Here is a 21916-nt window from a genome sequence, read left to right on the forward strand (position 1 = left end):
CGGGCAGCGCCAGACTATTAAAACATGTTACCCAAGGGAGGGCATCAAGCGCTACATCAGAATGTCACAATCTATGTTGGATTTCACATTGTGTCTCAGTGAACCACACCTCCCGAGTGACGGCAGCAGTCGTGCATTCTCCGAATATAACATGTGGCCCTGTTACCCAAGGGAGGGCATCAAGCGCTATATCAGAAAGTCACACTCCATGTTGGAATTCATATCCCGCCCCAGTAACGGCAGCACTCGTGCAGCGCCAGACCATTAAAACCTGTTACCCAAGGGAGGGCATCAAGCGCTACATCAGAATGTCACAATCCAAGTTGGAATTCACATTCTGCCTCACATCCCCACTGACGGAAGCACTCGTGCATCCTCAGAATATAACTTGTGGCCCTGTTACCCAAGAGAGGACATCAAGCACTATATCAGAATGTCACAATCCATGTTGGAATTCATACCCGGCTCATGTGACGGCAGCACTCGTGCAGCGCCAGACCATAAAACATGTTACCCAAGGGAGGGCATCAAGCGTTACATCAGAATGTTACAATCCCAGTTGGAATTCACATTCTGCCTCAGTGAAACACACTTCCCCAGTGATGGCGGCACTCGTGCATTCTCCAAATATAACATGTGTCCCTGTTACCCAAGGGAAGACATCAAGCATTGTCTTCACAATCCATGTTGGCATTCGCATCCCATCCTGCCTCAGGTACGGCAGCACTCGTGCAGCGCCAGACCATTAAAACATGTAATCCAAAGGAGGGCATGCAGCGCTACATCAGAATGTCACAATCCAAGTTGGAATTCACATTCCGCCTCAGATACGGCAGCACTCGTGCAGCCCCAGACCATGAGACTGTTCCCTCCATGACACAATTATATCGCCCAAAAAACCGAATGCAGCAACTCGTGAAAAAAATGATGTCACAGTTCATGCCGGTTTTATATTTTGCCTCAACAAACCCCAGCTCCACAGTGCCGGTGGCACTCGTGCGCGCTACCACGGCCATGCTTGATTGCAAACGAGACACAAGTATCCTGCTACACACAGCCATTTCGACAATAATGGCTGTGTGATGGCTCATGGACAGTAAAGCTGTACACGGACTACTCTAAATATCCAAGTGGAGGCTACACAAGTGCTGATGCCGACAGAGGAGTGCCGCGGCTCTCATTGAATACCTATAAAGTGGTGCACATGTCCATTAATGAGAATGCTGCATATACCAATAAAGGGATCCGTAATGGAGTGCACACAGACTGTTACCTTCAATCTGTGGGAGTGTTTTTTTCCTCCTCCTCCTCCTCCTTCTCTTCTTCTTCGCCTTCGCCGTGCTAGCTAGCACCAAGCGAGGAGCCATCGCTCTTCTTCACGTCATAAATCGCTCAGCAGACTGCTGATGCCGCCATGTCTGTTTGGCCCGCGCTCATCACGCCTAATTTCTTTGATTAGATGGCTGATTTGTGAGAGACAAATCATAACAACAAACTGTGGGCTTTTGTTTTGAAGGTGACTTTTGGAAATGATTTCAAAATCGATCTTTATCTTCATTTACTTTATTACAGTTCTTGCCCTCTCTCCTCCTGACAGTTATTAATGACAACCACCACCTTGCAGAATCAAAGAGAGAAGACTTAAAATAACCCCCATTCGTGTGATTGCTCCTCTCACCAGTTATTTATTATAATACCGTATTTTCCGCACTATAAGGCGCACCGGATTATTAGCCGCACCTTCAATGAATTACATATTTCATAACTTTGTCCACCAATAAGCCGCCCCGGATTATAAGCCGCGCCTACGCTGCGCTAAAGGGAATGTCAAAAAAAACAGTCAGATAGTTCAGTCAAACTTTAATAATATATTGAAAACCAGCGTTCTAACAACTCTGTCCCAAAATGTACGCAAATGTGCAATCACAAACATAGTAAAATTCAAAATGGTGTAGAGCAATAGCAACATAATGTTGCTCGAACGTTAATGTCACAACACACAAAATAAACATAGCGCTCACCTTCTGAAGTTATTCTTCATTCGTAAATCCTTCGAATTCTTCGTCTTCGGTGTCCGAATTGAAAAGTTGCGCAAGCGTGGGTTCCAAAATGGCCGGCTCCGTCTCTTCGAAGTCATCGGAGTCAGTGTCGCTGTTGTTGTCCAGTAGTTCTGTGAATCCTGCCTTCCGGAAAGCTCGGACCACAGTTGTGACCGAAATATCTGCCCAGGCATTTACGATCCACTGGCAAATGTTGGCGTATGTCGTCCGGCGCTGTCTGCCCGTCTTAGTGAAGGTGTGTTCGCCTTCGGAGCTGTGTGAAAAAAGCCACCCGGCCTCTTCGCGTAAACTTCCCTTAACCACTCGCTCATCTTTTCTTCATCCATCCATCCCTTCGAGTTAGCTTTTATGATGACGCCGGCTGGAAAGGTCTCTTTTGGCAAGGTCTTCCTTTTGAATATCACCATGGGTGGAAGTTAGCATGGCAAGCTAGAACCACAGTGAAGGATGACTTCTCATTCCCTGTGGTGCGAATATTCACCGTACGTGCTCCCGTTCCACAGTGCGGTTCACAGGAATATCAGTTGCTGTGAAATACGGTAGTAATCCGTGTGCGGATGGAGAGATTGCGTCTTTTTATGAACCGGATCCTTGTCGCTTAGTAGGAGCCATTTTGTGGTCTTTACAGATGTAAACAGGAAATGAAACGTACGGTGATATCCGCGCGTTTTTTCTTCTTCTTCCGGGGGCGGGTGGTTGCTTACAGTAGAAGAAGAAGCGCTTCCTGTTCTATGGGGGCGGGTGCTTTCCTTGGCGGTTGCTTGCGTAGAAGAAGAAGCGCTTCCTGTTCTACCGGGAAAAAAGATGGCGGCTGTTTACCGAAGTTGCGAGATCGAAACTTTATGAAAATGAATCGTAATAAAGTGCACCGGGTTATAAGGCGCACTGTCAGCTTTAGAGAAAATTTGTGGTTTTTAGGTGCGCCTTATAGTGCGGAAAATACGGTAATGACAACCCCCACTTTGCGTAATCAAAGAGAAAAAACTTAAAATAGCCCCCATTCCTGTGATCGCTCCTCTCACCAGTTATTTATTATAATAATGACAGCCACTACCTTGCATAATCCAAGAGAGAAGACTTAAAATAGCCCCCATTCATGTGATTGATCCTCTCACCAGTTATTTGTTATAATAATGACAACCACCACCTTGCACAATCAAAGAGAGAAGACTTGAAATAACCCCCATTCATGTGAGTGCTGCTCTCTCCAGTTATTTACTATAATCATGACAACCATCACCTTGCATGATCAAAGAGAGAAGACTTAAAATAGCCCCTATTCGTGTGGTCGCTCCTCTCACCAGTTATTTATTATGATAATGACAGCCCTTACCTTGCATAATCAAAGAGAAAAGACTTAAAATAGCCCCCATTCCTGTGATCGCTCCTCTCACCAGTTATTTATTATAATAATGACAGCCACTACCTTGCATAATCCAAGAGAGAAGACTTAAAATAGCCCCCATTCATGTGATTGATCCTCTCACCAGTTATTTGTTATAATAATGACAACCACCACCTTGCACAATCAAAGAGAGAAGACTTAAAATAACCCCCATTCGTGTGATTGCTCCTCTCACCAGTTATTTATTATAATAATGACAACCCCCACTTTGCGTAATCAAAGAGAAAAAACTTAAAATAGCCCCCATTCCTGTGATCGCTCCTCTCACCAGTTATTTATTATAATAATGACAGCCACTACCTTGCATAATCCAAGAGAGAAGACTTAAAATAGCCCCCATTCATGTGATTGATCCTCTCACCAGTTATTTGTTATAATAATGACAACCACCACCTTGCACAATCAAAGAGGGAAGACTTGAAATAACCCCCATTCATGTGAGTGCTGCTCTCTCCAGTTATTTACTATAATAATGACAACCATCACCTTGCATGATCAAAGAGAGAAGACTTAAAATAGCCCCTATTCGTGTGGTCGCTCCTCTCACCAGTTATTTATTATGATAATGACAGCCCTTACCTTGCATAATCAAAGAGAAAAGACTTAAAATAGCCCCCATTCATGCGATTGCTCCTCTCACCAGTTATTAATTATAACAATAACAACCACCATCTTGCATAATCAAAGAGAGTGTTGTGGACAGAGGGAAGGAGACGGCACAGACAATAGGGGCGTAGTGTTAATCTATTTTTATATATATATATATATATATATACAAACCCCGTTTCCATATGAGTTGGGAAATTGTCTTAGATGTAAACATAAACGGAATACAATGATTTGCAAATCCTTTTCAACCCATATTCAATTGAATGCACTACAAAGACAACATATTTGATGTTCAAACTCATAAACTGTATTTTTTTTTTGCAAATAATAATTAACTTAGAATTTCAGATGAGACGCACAGCTCGTAACGCGGGAACAGAGGGAGACTGCTGGATCGACAAGAAAACACGAGACAATAAACATGGGGGGGAGGGGAAACACAGAGAGAGAGTTTGCATAGAGCTAAACTGGTTTGGCTTACTGTACAGGACAGGTCGCTATGTTCTGGCGCCGGACAGCAAGCTTATGAAGGCAGGCCTGATGATCAGCTTCAGGTGTGCTGATTGTCGGTGATTGATTGCAGCTGCCGGAGTGGCGTGCACAGGTGTGCTCTTGGAGGCGCAATCAGCAGAGCGCACAGATGAGTGCGCATTGAAATGTGCCCTGGCCGTGACAGAGAGAAGACTTAAAATAGCCCCCATTCATGCGATTGCTCCTCTCACCAGTTATTTATTATAATAATGACAACCACCGCCTTGTGTAGTCAACGTTGTGAACAATAAATGATGTGGCAAACAACATTAACTGATAGGGCAAGCCAAATAAAATGAGGTGGTGGGCCACTTTTAATGATAGGGAAAGCCAAATAAAATGAAGTGGTGGGCCACATTTAATGATAGGGCAAGCCAAATAAAATGAAGTGGTGGGCCACTTTTAATGATAGGGCAAGCCAAATAAAATGAGGTGGTGGGCCACTTTAAATGATAGGGCAGGCCAAATAAAATGAGGTGGTGGGCCACTTTTAATGATAGGGCAAGCCAAATAAAATGAGGTGGTGGGCCACATTTAATGATAGGGCAAGCCAAATAAAATGAGGTGGTGGGCCACCTTTAATGATGGGGCAAGTCAAATAAAATGAGGTGGTGGGCAACCTTAACTGATAGGGCAAGCCAAATAAAATGAAGTGGTGGGCCACATTAAATGATAGGGCAAACCAAATAAAATGATGTGGTGGGCCACCTTAAATGATAGGGCAAACCAAATAAAATGACGTGGTGGGGCGCATTAACTGATAGGGCAAGCCAATTAAAATGAGGTGGTGGGCCACTTTAAATGATAGGGCAAGCCAAATAAAATGAGGCAGTGGGCCACAAAATGTCTTGGCGGGCCAGATCTGCGGGCCTTGAGTTTGATACCTGTGACATAAGACACAAAAATGAAAGTAAACAACATTTTTAACACGTTTTACTTTTCTTCTGTCGCCTCATCCTGCTTCCCACACGTGGCTTTTGATGAAGTTCATTTGGTTCAAACAACTTATTTTGAAATTAAATCTTCAAATCTTTGCCAAAGCCCGAGACCACGGTCACATGTCCACCCCATTGGCCGTGGCCCTAAAACCACCACGTCGAGAGTTCACGCCACGGGCCGGCCCCGTGCGCCGGTGTCCCTAATCAAGTGTCCCAGAGTGAACGACGAGAGACGGACCCCCAGGGGCCGCGTCTCACTTCCTGCCTCCTCAGCAGCTCCGCAGTGTTCATCTGCGCGTGGACAAGGTGGCCCCGGCTGCAGAGTCCTGGCCTGATGAGGAGCATCGATCCTGGCCGGGTTATGAGCGGACTTTAGTGGCACTGCTCCATGTTAATAAGCTTGGCCTTATTCTTTAATTAGCCTGCTGGAAATGTGCAAATGTGCTTACTGGGCACTGTCAGTCTGTTGTGGTCACGCACACACACACACACACACACACACACACACACACACACACACACACACACACACACACACACTCACACACACACACGCACACACTCATTTCATGGGCCAGTGAAGTCAAAACAACATTCTGCATTTATTCAGTGAACAGTTTCATTAGTGAGTTAGACGGCATGACGTCGTCTCATCCTCCTTTTATGTCTTGTTTGTTTTATGGTTCTATTCCTACCATTATTAGAAATGATGGACATTAGGGTTAGGGTTAGGGTTAGGGTTAGGGTTAGGGTTAGGGTTAGGGTTAGGGTTAGGGTTAGGGTTAGGGTTAGGGTTAGGGGTTAGGGGTTAGGGTTAGGGTTAGGGTTAGGGTTAGGGTTAGAGGGTTAGGGTTAGGGTTAGGGTTAGGGTTAGGGTTAGGGTTAGGGTTAGGGTTAGGGTTAGGGTTAGGGTTAGGGTTAGGGTTAGGGTCTGTTACAGGGTCAAACTGCTCTGTTTATGAATCATAACGCCATAATTGTCAAGCAAGCGTAAAAAGAAAGAAAACATTGAGATGAAAGTCCAAACAGTTAGCTTGAACATTGGTATGAATAGCTGTGGCTGTAGGCAACCTCCTGGTGGAGTATTTTTTTATTATTATTTTTTTATAAATGAACTCCGCCAGATGAACTGCATGCGTTATGAGAATCATGTAAGTTTTTTCACGCTGACTGAGCAGTTTGCGCCTTACTGCGATTACAACATTGGTTCTGTTGCTGTTGTGTTGTACAGTACACTAATAATAATTAAAGAGTTACCACTTTCTTGTCCACTCCAAATAAGTTTCTACAACATTATCCTTCAACGTATTTGGGCACTTTTGTAAGTCTAGCTCTACATGCGCTTTAAAATGTTGCTAGTCAGCTGTCAAAGTGTTGAAGTAATGCGTGTTACACGTCTTGTATAGTTCTTTGTACTCAACTCAACATCATCTTTTAATGCTGACTGAGCATTGTTCTCCTTATTGTCATTACAACATTGGTTCTATTGCTGTTGTGTTGTTCAGAAATAATTAAATAGTTACCATTTTCTTGTGCACTCCAAATAAGTTTCTACAACATTTTCCCACAACCTATTTGTTCACTTTTGTAACACTAGCTATGCATGTGCTTTAAAATGTTGCTACTCAGATGTTAAAAGTGTTAAAATACTGTATGTTGCACTCTACTGTTTTTTTGGTAATTGACTCAACTCAACATCATCAATAACGCTGAGTCAGCAGTTAGCTCCTTACTGCTATTACAACATTGGTTCTGACACTACTGTGTTGTGAAATATACATCTGTTATAAATGACAAAAGTTAAAAAACAAGTTGTTATGTGTGCCACAACATATTTGTGCACTTCTGTAAGTTGATAAAAGGTTTGCTGGCATATTTCTATGTCTTAGATAACATTTGTAAACTTATCTATCTCTACATGCACTTTGAAAATGTTGCTACTCAGCTGTCAAAGTGTGAAAGTAATGTGTGTTACACTTGTTGTACTGTTGTTTGTACTCAACTCAACATCATCTTTTAATCCTGACTGAGCAGTTAGCTCCTTACTGCTATTACAACATTGGTTCTGTCACTGCTGTGTTGTGAAATATACTTCTTCTCACATGACCAAAGTAAGAAAGAAAAAGTTATTTATGTCTCAACATAGTTGTGCACTTCTGTAGTTTGATAAAAAGTCTGATGGCATATTTAGTTTTCCAAAATAATGTCTACTTATCTAGCTCTGCATGCACTTTAATGTGTTGCTACTCAGCTGTTTAAGGTGTTAAAGTAATGTGTGATACACTTCACTATTTTTTTAAAACAACTCAACGTCATGAATGAATGCTGGGTCAGCAGTTTGATCTTTATTGCTATTACAACACTGGTTCTGACACTACTGTGTTGTGAAATATACATCTGTTGTACAAACCCCGTTTCCATATGAGTTGGGAAATTGTGTTGGATGTAAATATAAACGGAATACAATGATTTGCAAATCATTTTCAACCCATATTCAGTTGAATATGCTACAAAGACAACATATCCTCTCTGAGCTGCCACCTTACCGTGGTAGAGGAGTTTACGTGTCCCAATGATCCTAGGAGCTATGTTGTCCGGGGGTTTCTATGCCCCCTGGTAGGGTCTCCCAAGGCAAACTGGTCCTAGGTGAGGGATCAGACAAAGAGCAGCTCGAAGACCTCGATGAAGAACACAAACCAAGGACCCAGATTTCCCTCGCCCGGACGCGGGTCACCGGGGCCCCCCCTCTGGAGCCAGGCCCGGAGATGGGGCACGATGGCGAGCGCCTGGTGGCCGGGCCTGTCCCCATGGGGCCCGGCCGGGCACAGCCCGAAGAGGCAACGTGGGTCCCCCCTCCAATGGGCTCACCACCCATAGCAGGGGCCATAGAGGTCGAGTGCAGTGTGAGCTGGGCGGCAGCCGAGGGCAGGGCGCTTGGCGGTCCGATCTTCGGCTACATAAGCTGGCTCTTGGGACGTGGAACGTCACTTCGCTGGGGGGGAAGGAGCCTGAGCTAGTGCGTGAGGTGGAGAAGTTCCGGCTAGATATAGTCGGACTCACTTCCACGCACAGCAAGGGCTCTGGAACCACTTCTCTTGAGAGGGGCTGGACTCTCTTCCACTCTGGCGTTGCCGGCAGTGAGAGGCGACGGGCTGGGGTGGCAATTCTTGTTGCCCCTCGGCTCAAAGCCTGCACGTTGGAGTTCAACCCGGTGGACGAGAGGGTAGCTTCCCTCCGCCTTCGGGTGGGGGGACGGGTCCTGACTGTTGTTTGCGTTTACGCGCCAAACAGCAGCTCAGAGTACCCACCCTTTTTGGATTCACTCGAGGGAGTACTGGAGAGTGCTCCCCCGGGTGATTCCCTTGTTCTACTGGGGGACTTCAACGCTCATATTGGCAGCGACAGTGAAACCTGGAGAGGTGTGATTGGGAAGAATAGCCGCCCGGATCTCAACCCGAGTGGTGTTCTGTTATTGGACTTTTGTGCTAGTCACAGATTGTCGATAACAAACACCATGTTCAAACATAAGGGTGTCCATATGTGCACTTGGCACCAGGACACCCTAGGCCGCAGTTCCATGATCGACTTTGTAGTTGTGTCATCGGATTTGCGGCCTCATGTTTTGGACACTCGGGTGAAGAGAGGGGCGGAGCTTTCTACCGATCACCACCTGGTGGTGAGTTGGCTGCGATGGTGGGGGAGGATGCCGGACAGACCTGGCAGGCCCAAACGCATTGTGAGGGTTTGCTGGGAACGCCTGGCAGAATCTCCTGTCAGAGAGAGTTTCAATTCCCACCTCCGGAAGAACTTTGAACATGTCACGAGGGAGGTGCTGGACATTGAGTCCGAGTGGACAATGTTCCGTACCTCTATTGTTGAGGCGGCCGATTGGAGCTGTGGCCGCAAGGTAGTTGGTGCCTGTCGTGGCGGTAATCCTAGAACCCGTTGGTGGACGCCGGCGGTGAGGGATGCCGTCAGGCTGAAGAAGGAGTCCTATCGGGTTCTTTTGGCTCATGGGACTCCTGAGGCAGCAGACAGGTACCGACAGGCCAAGCGGTGTGCGGCTTCAGCGGTCGCGGAGACAAAAACTCGGACATGGGAGGAGTTCGGGGAGGCCATGGAAAAAGACTTCCGGACGGCTTCGAAGCAATTCTGGACCACCATCCGCCGCCTCAGGAAGGGGAAGCAGTGCAGTGTCAACACCGTGTATGGTGGGGATGGTGCTCTGCTGACCTCGACTGCGGATGTTGTGGATCGGTGGAGGGAATACTTCGAAGACCTCCTCAATCCTACCAGCACGTCTTCCTATAAGGAAGCAGGGCCTGGGGAATCTGTGGTGGGCTCTCCTATTTCTGGGGCTGAGGTTGCCGAGGTAGTTAAAAAGCTCCTCGGTGGCAAGGCCCCGGGGGTGGATGAGATCTGCCCGGAGTTCCTTAAGGCTCTGGATGTTGTGGGGCTGTCTTGGTTGACAAGACTCTGCAACATCGCGTGGACATCGGGGGCGGTACCTCTGGATTGGCAGACCGGGGTGGTGGTTCCTCTCTTTAAGAAGGGGAACCGGAGGGTGTGTTCCAACTATCGTGGGATCACACTCCTCAGCCTTCCCGGTAAGGTCTATTCAGGTGTACTGGAGAGGAGGCTACGCCGGATAGTCGAACCTCGGATTCAGGAGGAACAGTGTGGTTTTCGTCCTGGTCGTGGAACTGTGGACCAGCTCTATACTCTCGGCAGGGTCCTTGAGGGTGCATAGGAGTTTGCCCAACCAGTCTACATGTGCTTTGTGGACTTGGAGAAGGCATTCGACCGTGTACCCCGGGAAGTCCTGTGGGGAGTGCTCAGAGAGTATGGGGTAACGGACTGTCTTATTGTGGCAGTTCGCTCCCTGTATAATCAGTGTCAGAGCTTGGTCCGCATTGCCAGGCAGTAAGTCGGACACGTTTCCAGTGAGGGTTGGACTCCGCCAAGGCTGCCCTTTGTCACCGATTCTGTTCATAACCTTTATGGACAGAATTTCTAGGCGCAGTCAGGGCTTTGAGGGTATCTGGTTTGGTGGCTGCAGGATTAGGTCTCTGCTATTTGCAGATGATGTGGTCCTGATGGCTTCCTCCGGCCAAGATCTTCAGCTCTCACTGGATCGGTTCGCAGCCGAGTGTGAAGCGACTGGGATGGGAATCAGCACCTCCAAGTCCGAGTCCATGGTTCTCTCCCGGAAAAGGGTGGAGTGCCATCTCCGGGTTGGGGAGGAGATCTTGCCCCAAGTGGAGGAGTTCAAGTACCTCGGAGTCTTGTTCACGAGTGGGGGAAGAGTGGATCGTGAGATCGACAGGCGGATCGGTGCGGCGTCTTCAGTAATGCGGACGCTGTATCGATCCGTTGTGGTGAAGAAGGAGCTGAGCCGGAAGGCAAAGCTCTCGATTTACCGGTCGATCTACGTTCCCATCCTCACCTATGGTCATGAGCTTTGGGTCATGACCGAAAGGACAAGATCACGGGTACAAGCGGCCGAAATGAGTTTCCTCCGCCGAGTGGCGGGGCTCTCCCTTAGAGATAGGGTGAGAAGCTCTGTCATTCGGGGGGAGCTCAAAGTAAAGCCGCTGCTCCTCCACATCGAGAGGAGCCAGATGAGGTGGTTCGGGCATCTGGTCAGGATGCCACCCGAACGCCTCCCTAGGAAGGTGTTTCGGGCACGTCCGACCGGTAGGAGGCCACGGGGAAGACCCAGGACACGCTGGGAAGACTATCTCTCCCGGCTAGCCTGGGAACGCCTCGGGATCCCCCGGGAGGAGCTGGACGAAGTGGCTGGGGAAAGGGAAGTCTGGGCTTCCCTGCTTAAGCTGCTGCCCCCGCGACCCGACCTCGGATAAGCGGAAGAAGATGGATGGATGGATGGACAAAGACAACATATATGATGTTCAAACTCATAAACTTTTTTTTTTTTGCAAATAATCATTAACTTTAGAATTTGATGCCAGCAACACGTGACAAAGAAGTTGGGAAAGGTGGCAATAAATACTGATACATTTGAGGAATGCTCATCAAACACTTTTTTGGAACATCCCACAGGTGTGCAGGCTAATTGGGAACAGGTGAGTGCCATGATTGGGTATAAAAACAGCTTCCCAAAAAATGCTCAGTCTTTCACAAGAAAGGATGGGGCGAGGTACACCCCTTTGTCCACAACTGCGTGAGCAAATAGTCAAACAGTTTAAGAACAACGTTTCTCAAAGTGCAATTGCAAGACATTTAGGGATTTCAACATCTACGGTCCATAATATCATCAAAAGGTTCAGAGAATCTGGAGAAATAACTCAATGTAAGCGGCATGGCTGGAAACCAACACTGTATCAAAAACCGACATCAATCTCTAAAGGATATCACCACATGGGCTCAGGAACACTTCAGAAAACCACTGTCACTAAATACAGTTGGTCGCTACATCTGTAAGTGCAAGTTAAAGCTCTACTATGCAAAGCGAAAGCCATTTATCAACAACACCCGGAAACGCCGCTGGCTTCTCTGGGCCCGAGATCATCTAAGATGGACTCATGCAAAGTGGAAAAGTGTTCTGTGGTCTGACGAGTCCACATTTCAAATTGTTTTTGGAAATATTCGACATCGTGTCATCCGGACCAAAGGGGAAGCGAACCATTCAGACTGTTATCGACGCAAAGTTAAAAAGCCAGCATGTGTGATGGTATGGGGGTGCATTAGTGCCCAAGGCATGGGTAACTTACACATCTGTGAAGGCGCCATTAATGCTGAAAGGTACATACAGGTTTTGGAACAACATATGCTGCCATCTAAGCGCCGTCTTTTTCATGGACGCCCCTGCTTATTTCAGGAAGACAATGCCAAGCCACATTCAGCACGTGTTTCAACAGCGTGGCTTCGTAAAAAAAAGAGTGCGGGTACTTTCCTGGTACCGTCTGCAGTCCAGACCTGTCTCCCATCGAAAATGTGTGGCGCATTATGAAGTGTAAAATACAACAGCGGAGACCCCGGACTGTTGAACGACTGAAGCTCTACATCAAGCAAGAATGGGCAAGAATTCCACTTTCAAAGCTTCCACAATTAGATTCCTCAGTTCCCAATCGTTTACTGAGTGTTGTTAAAAGGAAAGGCCAATGAACACAGTGGTGAACATGTCCTTTCCCAACTACTTTGTCACGTCTTGCAGCCATGAAATTCTAAGTTCATTATTATTTGCAAAAAAAAAAAAAAAGTTTATGAGTTTGAACATCAAATATCTTGTCTTTGTAGTGCATTCAATTGAATATGGGTTGAAAAGGATTTGCAAATCATTGTATTCCGTTTATATTTACATCTAACACAATTTCCCAACTCATATGGAAACGGGGATTGTATATGACCTATGTAAAAAAACAAGTTGTTATGTGTGCCATAACATATTTGTGCACTTCTGTAAGTTGATAAAAGGTTTGATGGCATATTTAGTTGTCCTTAATAACATTTGTAAACTTATCTATCCCTACATGCACTTTACAATGTTGCTACTCAGCTGTTAAAGTGTTTAAGTAATGTGTGTTACACTTTACTGTTTTTGTAATTAACTCAACTCAACATCATCAATTAATGCTAAGTCAGTGTGGAGGGAGGTGTGGCCAGCGCGCCTGCAGGAGCAAAGGTCACCGCCTCTGTCTATGGTGCTGAGGACGAGCACCATCGGATAGGGGCGGGGCATGTGCTGACGGCGAGACACAGCTGGCAGGTGATTAGACTTCACAGGTGGTATGTGTTAATCGAATCATCTGTTGTCTTTAACAGTAAGCGGCCGGGAGCAGGAGGGGAGTAAAAACGTGTGATAAAAATCTATGCACATTAAAACTTGGTTAAAAACTGCACGCTTGGCTCCAGTGCTGTGTCTACCCGTGGAACCGCTGGGAAGCAACTTCCACAGTCAGCAGTTTGCTCCTTACTGCTATTACAACGTTGGTTCTCACACTACTGTGTTGTGAAATATACTTTTTTGTAAAAGTTATGTAGGTCACAACATATGTGTTGATAATAGATTTGATGGCATATTTAGTTTTCCAAAATAATATCTGTCTACTTATCTAGCTCTGAATGCACTTTAATTTGTTGCTCCTCAGCTGTTTAAGTGTTAAAGTAATGTGTGATACAATTTACAGGTTTAAAAAAAAAAAAAAAATCAACTCAACATCATCTACTAATGCTGAGTCAGCAGTTTGCTCCTGACTGCTTTTGCAACATTGGTTCTGTCACTGCTGTGTTGTGAAATGTGCATCTGTTATATATGACCTATGTAAAAAAACAAGTTGTTATGTGTGCCATAACATATTTGTGCACTTCTGTAAGTTGATAAAAGGTTTGATGGCATATTTAGTTGTCCTTAATAACATTTGTAAACTTATCTATCCCTACATGCACTTTACAATGTTGCTACTCAGCTGTTAAAGTGTTTAAGTAATGTGTGTTACACTTTACTGTTTTTGTAATTAACTCAACTCAACATCATCAATTAATGCTAAGTCAGTGTGGAGGGAGGTGTGGCCAGCGCGCCTGCAGGAGCAAAGGTCACCGCCTCTGTCTATGGTGCTGAGGACGAGCACCATCGGATAGGGGCGGGGCATGTGCTGACGGCGAGACACAGCTGGCAGGTGATTAGATTTCACAGGTGGTATGTGTTAATCGAATCATCTGTTGTCTTTAACAGTAAGCGGCCGGGAGCAGGAGGGGAGTAAAAACGTGTGATAAAAATCTATGCACATTAAAACTTGGTTAAAAACTGCACGCTTGGCTCCAGTGCTGTGTCTACCCGTGGAACCGCTGGGAAGCAACTTCCACAGTCAGCAGTTTGCTCCTTACTGCTATTACAACGTTGGTTCTCACACTACTGTGTTGTGAAATATACTTTTTTGTAAAAGTTATGTAGGTCACAACATATGTGTACACTTATGTAAGTTGATAATAGATTTGATGGCATATTTAGTTTTCCAAAATAATATCTGTCTACTTATCTAGCTCTGAATGCACTTTAATTTGTTGCTCCTCAGCTGTTTAAGTGTTAAAGTAGTGTGTGATACAATTTACAGGTTTAAAAAAAAAAAAAAAATCAACTCAACATCATCTACTAATGCTGAGTCAGCAGTTTGCTCCTGACTGCTTTTGCAACATTGGTTCTGTCACTGCTGTGTTGTGAAATGTGCATCTGTTATATATGACCTATGTAAAAAACACAAAAAAAACCTAGTCGTTATGTGTGTGACAACTTATTTGTGCACTTCTGTAAACTGATGTACAGTTTGATGGCATATTTCTATGTCCTAATAACATTTGTATACTTATCTAACTCTACGTGCACTTTAAAATGTTGCTACTCAGCTGTTAAAGTGTTAAAGTAATGTGTGTTACACTTTACTGTTTTTGTAATTAACTCAACTCAACATCATCAATTAATGCTGGGTCAGCAGTTTGATCTTTAATGCTATTACAACATTGGATCTAACACTACTGTGTTGTGAAATATACATCCGTGTTAAATTACCAACGTAACTTCTGTAAGTTGATAAAAGGTTTGCTGGCATATTTCTATGTCCTAAATAACATTTGTAAACTTATCTAGCTCTATGTGCACTTTAAAATGTTGCTACTCAGCTGTTTAAGGTGTAAAAGTAATGTGTGTTGCACTTGTTGTACTGTTGTTTGTGCTCAACTCAACATCATATATTAATGCTAAGTCAGCAGTTTGCTCCTTACTGCTATTACAACATTGGTTCTGACATTACTGTGTTGTGAAATATACATCTGTTATAAATGACCAAAGTAAAAATACAAGTTGTTATGTATGTCCCAACACTTATATTAATTAATTATACATTTGTTATAAATGATCGAGGTAAAAACAAAACAAATAGTTGTTATGTGTGTAACAACTTATTTGTGCACTTCTGTAAACTGATATACAGTTTCATGGCATATTTCTATGTCCTAAATAATATGTGTATACTTATCTAGCTCTATGTGCGCTTTAAAATGTTACTACTCAGCTGTCAAAGTGTTCTGGTAATGCGTGTTAGACTTCTTGTACTGTTGTTTGTACTCAACTCAACATCATCTATTAATGCTGAGTCAGCAGTTTGCTCCTTACTGCTGTTACAACATTGGTTCTAACACTACTGTGTTGTGAAATATACATATGTTATAAATGACCAATGTAAAAAACAACAAGTTGTTTTATGTGCCACAAAACATTTGTGCACTTCTGTAAGTTGATCAAAGGTTTGCTGGTATATTTACTTGTCCTAAATAACACCCTTTTACTTATCTTTCTCTGTATGCTCTTTACTTTGTTGCTACTCAGCTGGTAAATGTGGTCACGTGATGCGTGCTACACTCTGTGTACTGTTGTGAATTCTCTACTCAACATCATCTATTATTGCTGAGTGAGCATTTTGTTCCTCACTGCTATTACAACATTGGTTCTACTGCTCCTGTGTTGTAAAATATACTTTTTTGTAAATGACCAATGTAAAAAAAAAAAAAAAAAAGTTGTTATGTATGTCACAACATATTTGTGCACTTCTGTAGGTTGATAAAAGGTTTAATGACATTTTTAGTTTTCTAAAATAATGTGTCTACTTATCTAGCTCTACATTCACTTTAATTTGTTGCTACGCAGCTGTTTAAGGTGTTAAAGTAATGCGTGTTACACTTTACTGTTTTTTTTTAAATCAATTCTACTGAACATTAACTATTAATGCTGATTCGGCAGTGAGCAGTTAGCTATTACAACAGTGGTTCTGTCGCTGCTGTGTTGTGAAATATACTTGTTTGTAAATGACCAATGTAAAAAAAACAAGTTATGTGTGCCACAACATTCTTCTGTACGTTGACAAACAATCTGAAGGCATATTTCGTTGTCCTAAATAACATTTGTATACTTGTCTAGCTCTACATGCACTTTAAAATGTTGCTACTTAGCTGGTCAATGTGGTAAAGTGATGCATGTTACACTTGTTGTACTGTTGTTTGTACTCAACTCAACATTTTTTAATGCTGACCGAGCAGTTTGCTCCTCACTGCTGTTACAACATTGGTTCTGTTGCTTCTGTGTTGCAAAAATATAAAAAAAAAATGACCACTTGATCAAAGAGAGTTTCACTTTTTCACGCACTCCAAAATACATTTAAAAAACTGGTGATTGGTATTCTAGGTCTGCATGCGCTTTAAAAGTCACACTTGCAATGCAGACTGAGCAGTTTGCTGCATAGCAGAATTGCAACATTGGTTCTGTTTTGTAATGCTTGATAAATGCGGTCAGATACATGATTTGTTTGCTAAGGTTAGCACACATTAGCATACAGGAAGCCTACTGGCAGGTTTTAATAAGCGCGTGGGCGAGCGCACGGCAGCACTCTCTCTCTTTATAACAAGCTGAGCTGTCCCTCACGCGTCCTCAAAAACAACAAATAAAAAGAAGAAGCTGACAGCTGCAAGGACAAGCTGCTTGATAAAAGTACATTTATTGTCAGAAATGTCCTTTTGGAGTGTATTGTTCAATTCAGGTTTGAACATTCCTACTGTTTGTACAATAAAAGTGAATGAAAGTAAAAGGACTAATCAGAAGTTATTTTCAGTCATTTTTGCTGCCAGCTAGTGGCCTCTTAGTGGTACTGTTGGAAAGCGTTACGTCATCGTCATTTGTGCGTCTAATTGATATTCAATTCAATATGTTTATTAAATGTTTTAGGAAGTATTTTTAAGCATGCGAATGAAAAAACACCTTTTAATAAAACAAGAAAGAAAGTCAAAGAGCCACCTAGCAGTGTGTATTTAATGAAATATATTGTAATATTTATTCATTATTACTTGATAAAATATTACATGTAGGGTTAAAATGAGTTTTAAAAATACAAATAAAACACAACCATTGAAATTTAAGGAAAATATGCTCCAGCGACCCCCCCCCGCGACCCCAAAAGGGACAAGCGGTAGAAAATGGATGGATGGATGTAATGATAATAAATGGGTTGTACTTGTATAGCGCTTTTCTACCTTCAAGGTACTCAAAGCGCTTTGACACTACTTCCACATTTACCCATTCACACACACATTCACACACTGATGGAGGGAGCTGCCATGCAAGGCGCTAACCAGCAGCCATCAGGAGCAAGGGTGAAGTGTCTTGCTCAGGACACAACGGACATGACGAGGTTGGTAGTAGGTGGGGATTGAACCAGGGACCCTCGGGTCGCGCACGGCCATTCTTCCACTGCGCCACGCCGTCCCGTCCATGTATAAAAGAAAATATGAAAAATATAATCAAATGAACAAAGAAATATATTAAAATAATTGTATTTAATTGCAGCAATAACAACATTTAAATAATGAATATTTTTATGAACCAATTTGACAAATTAAAAAAAATACATCCAAAATACTAAATTATTATTTATTTATTTATTTATTTATTTATTTATTTATTTATTTATTTATTTATTTATTTATTTTTTTACCCAGCTCAGCATCTTTTGATAAATATTAAAGACACATCCTATTCTTATTATTTCTGATTTAAGTGCTAGGGGCTGTCCCGATACAACGTGTTTACGTGCAATATGATACCGATATCGGACCCTTGAGTGCTGGTCGATATTGATATCATACGATATCAGCTGGAATCATACCGTACTTACTTTTATTATTTAGTAGTGTGGAATGTTGGGAAAGGTTTGATCAAGTGAAATGAGTCAACAATGGCAGGTATAAAAAACACTCATCTAATGTCAGATTTAGGCTTTCAAAGTGGAGAGGTAATTTATTTTGGCGACACCTAGTGGCCACCATAATTCACAAAGTTAAGCTCAAGACGCAGTAAGTTGAATAATGCGGACACGTTTCTTACTGGGTACTTTCTAATATTCTTCTGCCTTGGAGACTTTATACGTGTAAGTAATATGTAACTGTAGTTATTTGATACTTGTTTATATTGACTCATGTCACGTTTTACACTGCAATACTGTTATTATGATGTATGGCTAGCTTGTGTGCTATTGTGTGCTTAGCTGTTGTGTAGCTGCTAGTAGTCTATAGCCTAGCATGTTTACCATCTATAAATGACTTTAGTAAAATAGAAGAAATCGTGTGCTCATTGGCGGATTTTATATGTTAACTGTCTTTCCAGCTTTGCACAAGTGAACACGCTGCAGGACTGCTTGTATCACACGTGATATCACACACAAGTGAACACGCTGCAGGACTGCTTGTATCGCACATGATATCACACACAAGTGAACACGCTGCAGGACTGCTTGTATCGCACGTGATATCACACACGAGTGAACACGCTGCAGGACTGCCAGTATCGCACATGATATCACACACAAGTAAACACGCTGCAGGACTGTTTGTATCGCACATGATATCACACACGTAAACACGCTGCAGGACTGCTTGTATTGTACATGATATCACACACGTAAACACGCTGCAGGACTGCCTGTATCACACATGACATCGCACGCAAGTAAACACGGTGAAGGACTGCTTGTATCGCACATGACATCACACACAAGTAAACACGCTGCAGGACTGCTTGCATCGCACATGATATCACACACAAGTGAACACGGTGCAGGACTGCTTGTATCGCTCATGATACAACACACAAGTGAAAATGCTGCAGGGCTGTTTGTATCGCACATGATATCACACACAAGTGAACACGCTGCAGGACTGCTTGTATCACACATGATATCGCACACAAGTGAACACGCTGCAGGACTACTTGTATCACACATGATATTGCACACAAGTGAACACGCTGCAGGACTGCTTGTATCGCACGTGATATCACACACGAGTGAACACGCTGCAGGACTGCCAGTATCGCACATGATATCACACACAAGTAAACACGCTGCAGGACTGTTTGTATCGCACATGATATCACACACGTAAACACGCTGCAGGACTGCTTGTATTGTACATGATATCACACACGTAAACACGCTGCAGGACTGCCTGTATCACACATGACATCGCACGCAAGTAAACACGGTGAAGGACTGCTTGTATCGCACATGACATCACACACAAGTAAACACGCTGCAGGACTGCTTGCATCGCACATGATATCACACACAAGTGAACACGGTGCAGGACTGCTTGTATCGCTCATGATACAACACACAAGTGAAAATGCTGCAGGGCTGTTTGTATCGCACATGATATCACACACAAGTGAACACGCTGCAGGACTGCTTGTATCACACATGATATCGCACACAAGTGAACACGCTGCAGGACTACTTGTATCACACATGATATTGCACACAAGTGAACACGCTGCAGGAATGTTTGTATCGCACATGATATCGCACACAAGTGAACACACTGCAGGACTGTTTGTATCGTACATGATATCACACGCAAGTAAACACTCTGCAGGACTGCTTGTATCGCACATGATATCACCTATAAGTAAACACTCTGCAGGACTGCTTCTATCGCACATGATATCGCACACAAGTAAACACTCTGAGGACTGCCTGTATCACACATGATATCACACACCAGTAAACACGCTGCAGAACTACTTGTATTGCACATGATATCACACACAAGTACACATATTGGATGACTGCTTGTATTGCACATGTTATCACAAACAAGTAAACACTGCAGGACTGCTTGTATTGCACATGATATCACACACAAGTAAACACTTTGCAGGACTGCTTGTATCGCACACGATATCACACACAAGTAAACACTCTGCAGGACTGCTCCTATCGCACATGATATCACACACAAGTAAACACTTTGCAGGACTGCTTTTATCGCACACGATGTCACACACAAAAAAACACTCTCCAGGACTGCTTCTATTGCACATGATATCGCACACAAGTAAACACTCTGCAGGAATGCGTGTATCGCACATGATATCGCACATGATATCACACATTTTATATCGTATTGGGACACCCCTATGAAGTATCTATCAATAAGTATTTATGGGGAACATGTTCTTGTATGAACAAACGCACGCACCCTCCCCACAGATGCCAGGTGCTCTCTGCAGTTGAGCAAACATACAAACCACTGACAATAAACTTCATTTGTCCACAAACACTCTTGACCTGAGGTCAGAGTTCATAGATTATTGCAGCGAATGGTCCTCGCTAACACATACACACACACACACACACACACACACACACACACACACACACACACACACACACACACACACATTTGTACTTATTGTTCAGCCATTTAAAAAAGATAAGTTTGAGAAGTTCAATCCAGAATTTGCTGTGTAAAAAGTGCAGATCTCAGCAGGTGGTGCCCAGGTGCATTCTGGGACGTGACCTTTAAGACCCTAGAATGTCAAGCATACAATACTTTTGCAAATGAGTGCAGTCATAAAGCGACCAGGTCCCATTAAAATGGCACCAGCAGTATTATACAGCGCATGCAGAGCTAGAAAAAGATGCCAGATGCTAAAAAAAAATTAACGACAATAATGATTTGGAGTGCATGAGAAAGTGGGGGAAAACGTGATCCTGATGTATAAGTTACTTTCTACAACAAAGCAGCAACAGAACCAATATTGTAATCACTGTAAGGAGCAAACTACATATTTAGCATTAATTAGCACTATTGAGTTGATTGTAAATGACAAAACAACAAGTAAACACATATGACTTTACACTGGCAGCTGAGCAGCAACATTTTAAAGTGCATGTAGAGCTAGATAAAGCTGTTAGATGTTGATAGCACTTTTAAAAAAGGTAAACTTTAATAACAATTTGGGGTACATGAGAAAGTGGGAAAAAATATACCATTGTCAATGCTCATTTATCAACAAGTACATGTTACAACACAGCAGCAACAGAACCAATGTTGTAATCACTGTAAGGAGCAAACTGCTCAGTCAGCATTAATTAGCACTGATGAGTTGATAGTAAACAACAATACAAAGAGTAGAGCACGTGTGACTTTTAAACTGGCAGCTGAGTAGCAACATTTTAAAGCGCATGTAGAGCTAGATAAAGCTGCTGGATGTTGATAGTGCTAAAAAAGTTAACTTAAATAACGATTTGGAGTGTATAAAGAAGGGGAAAAATATCTCATGGTTAATGCTCATTTATTAACAAGTATATTTTACAACACAGCATCAACAAAACCAATGTTGTAAGGACTGTAAGGAGCAAACTACCTATTTAGCATTAATTAGCACTAATGAGTTGATTGTAAACGACAATACAACAAGTAAACACGTATGACTCTCACACTGGCAGCTGAGTAGCATCATTTTAAAGCGCATGTAGAGCTAGATAAAGCTGCTAAATGCTGATAGTACTTTTAAAAAATGTCTAATTTAA

Source organism: Nerophis lumbriciformis, linkage group LG23, assembly GCF_033978685.3.
Source record: "Nerophis lumbriciformis linkage group LG23, RoL_Nlum_v2.1, whole genome shotgun sequence".
In the NCBI taxonomy this organism is placed as follows: Eukaryota; Metazoa; Chordata; class Actinopteri; order Syngnathiformes; family Syngnathidae; genus Nerophis; species Nerophis lumbriciformis.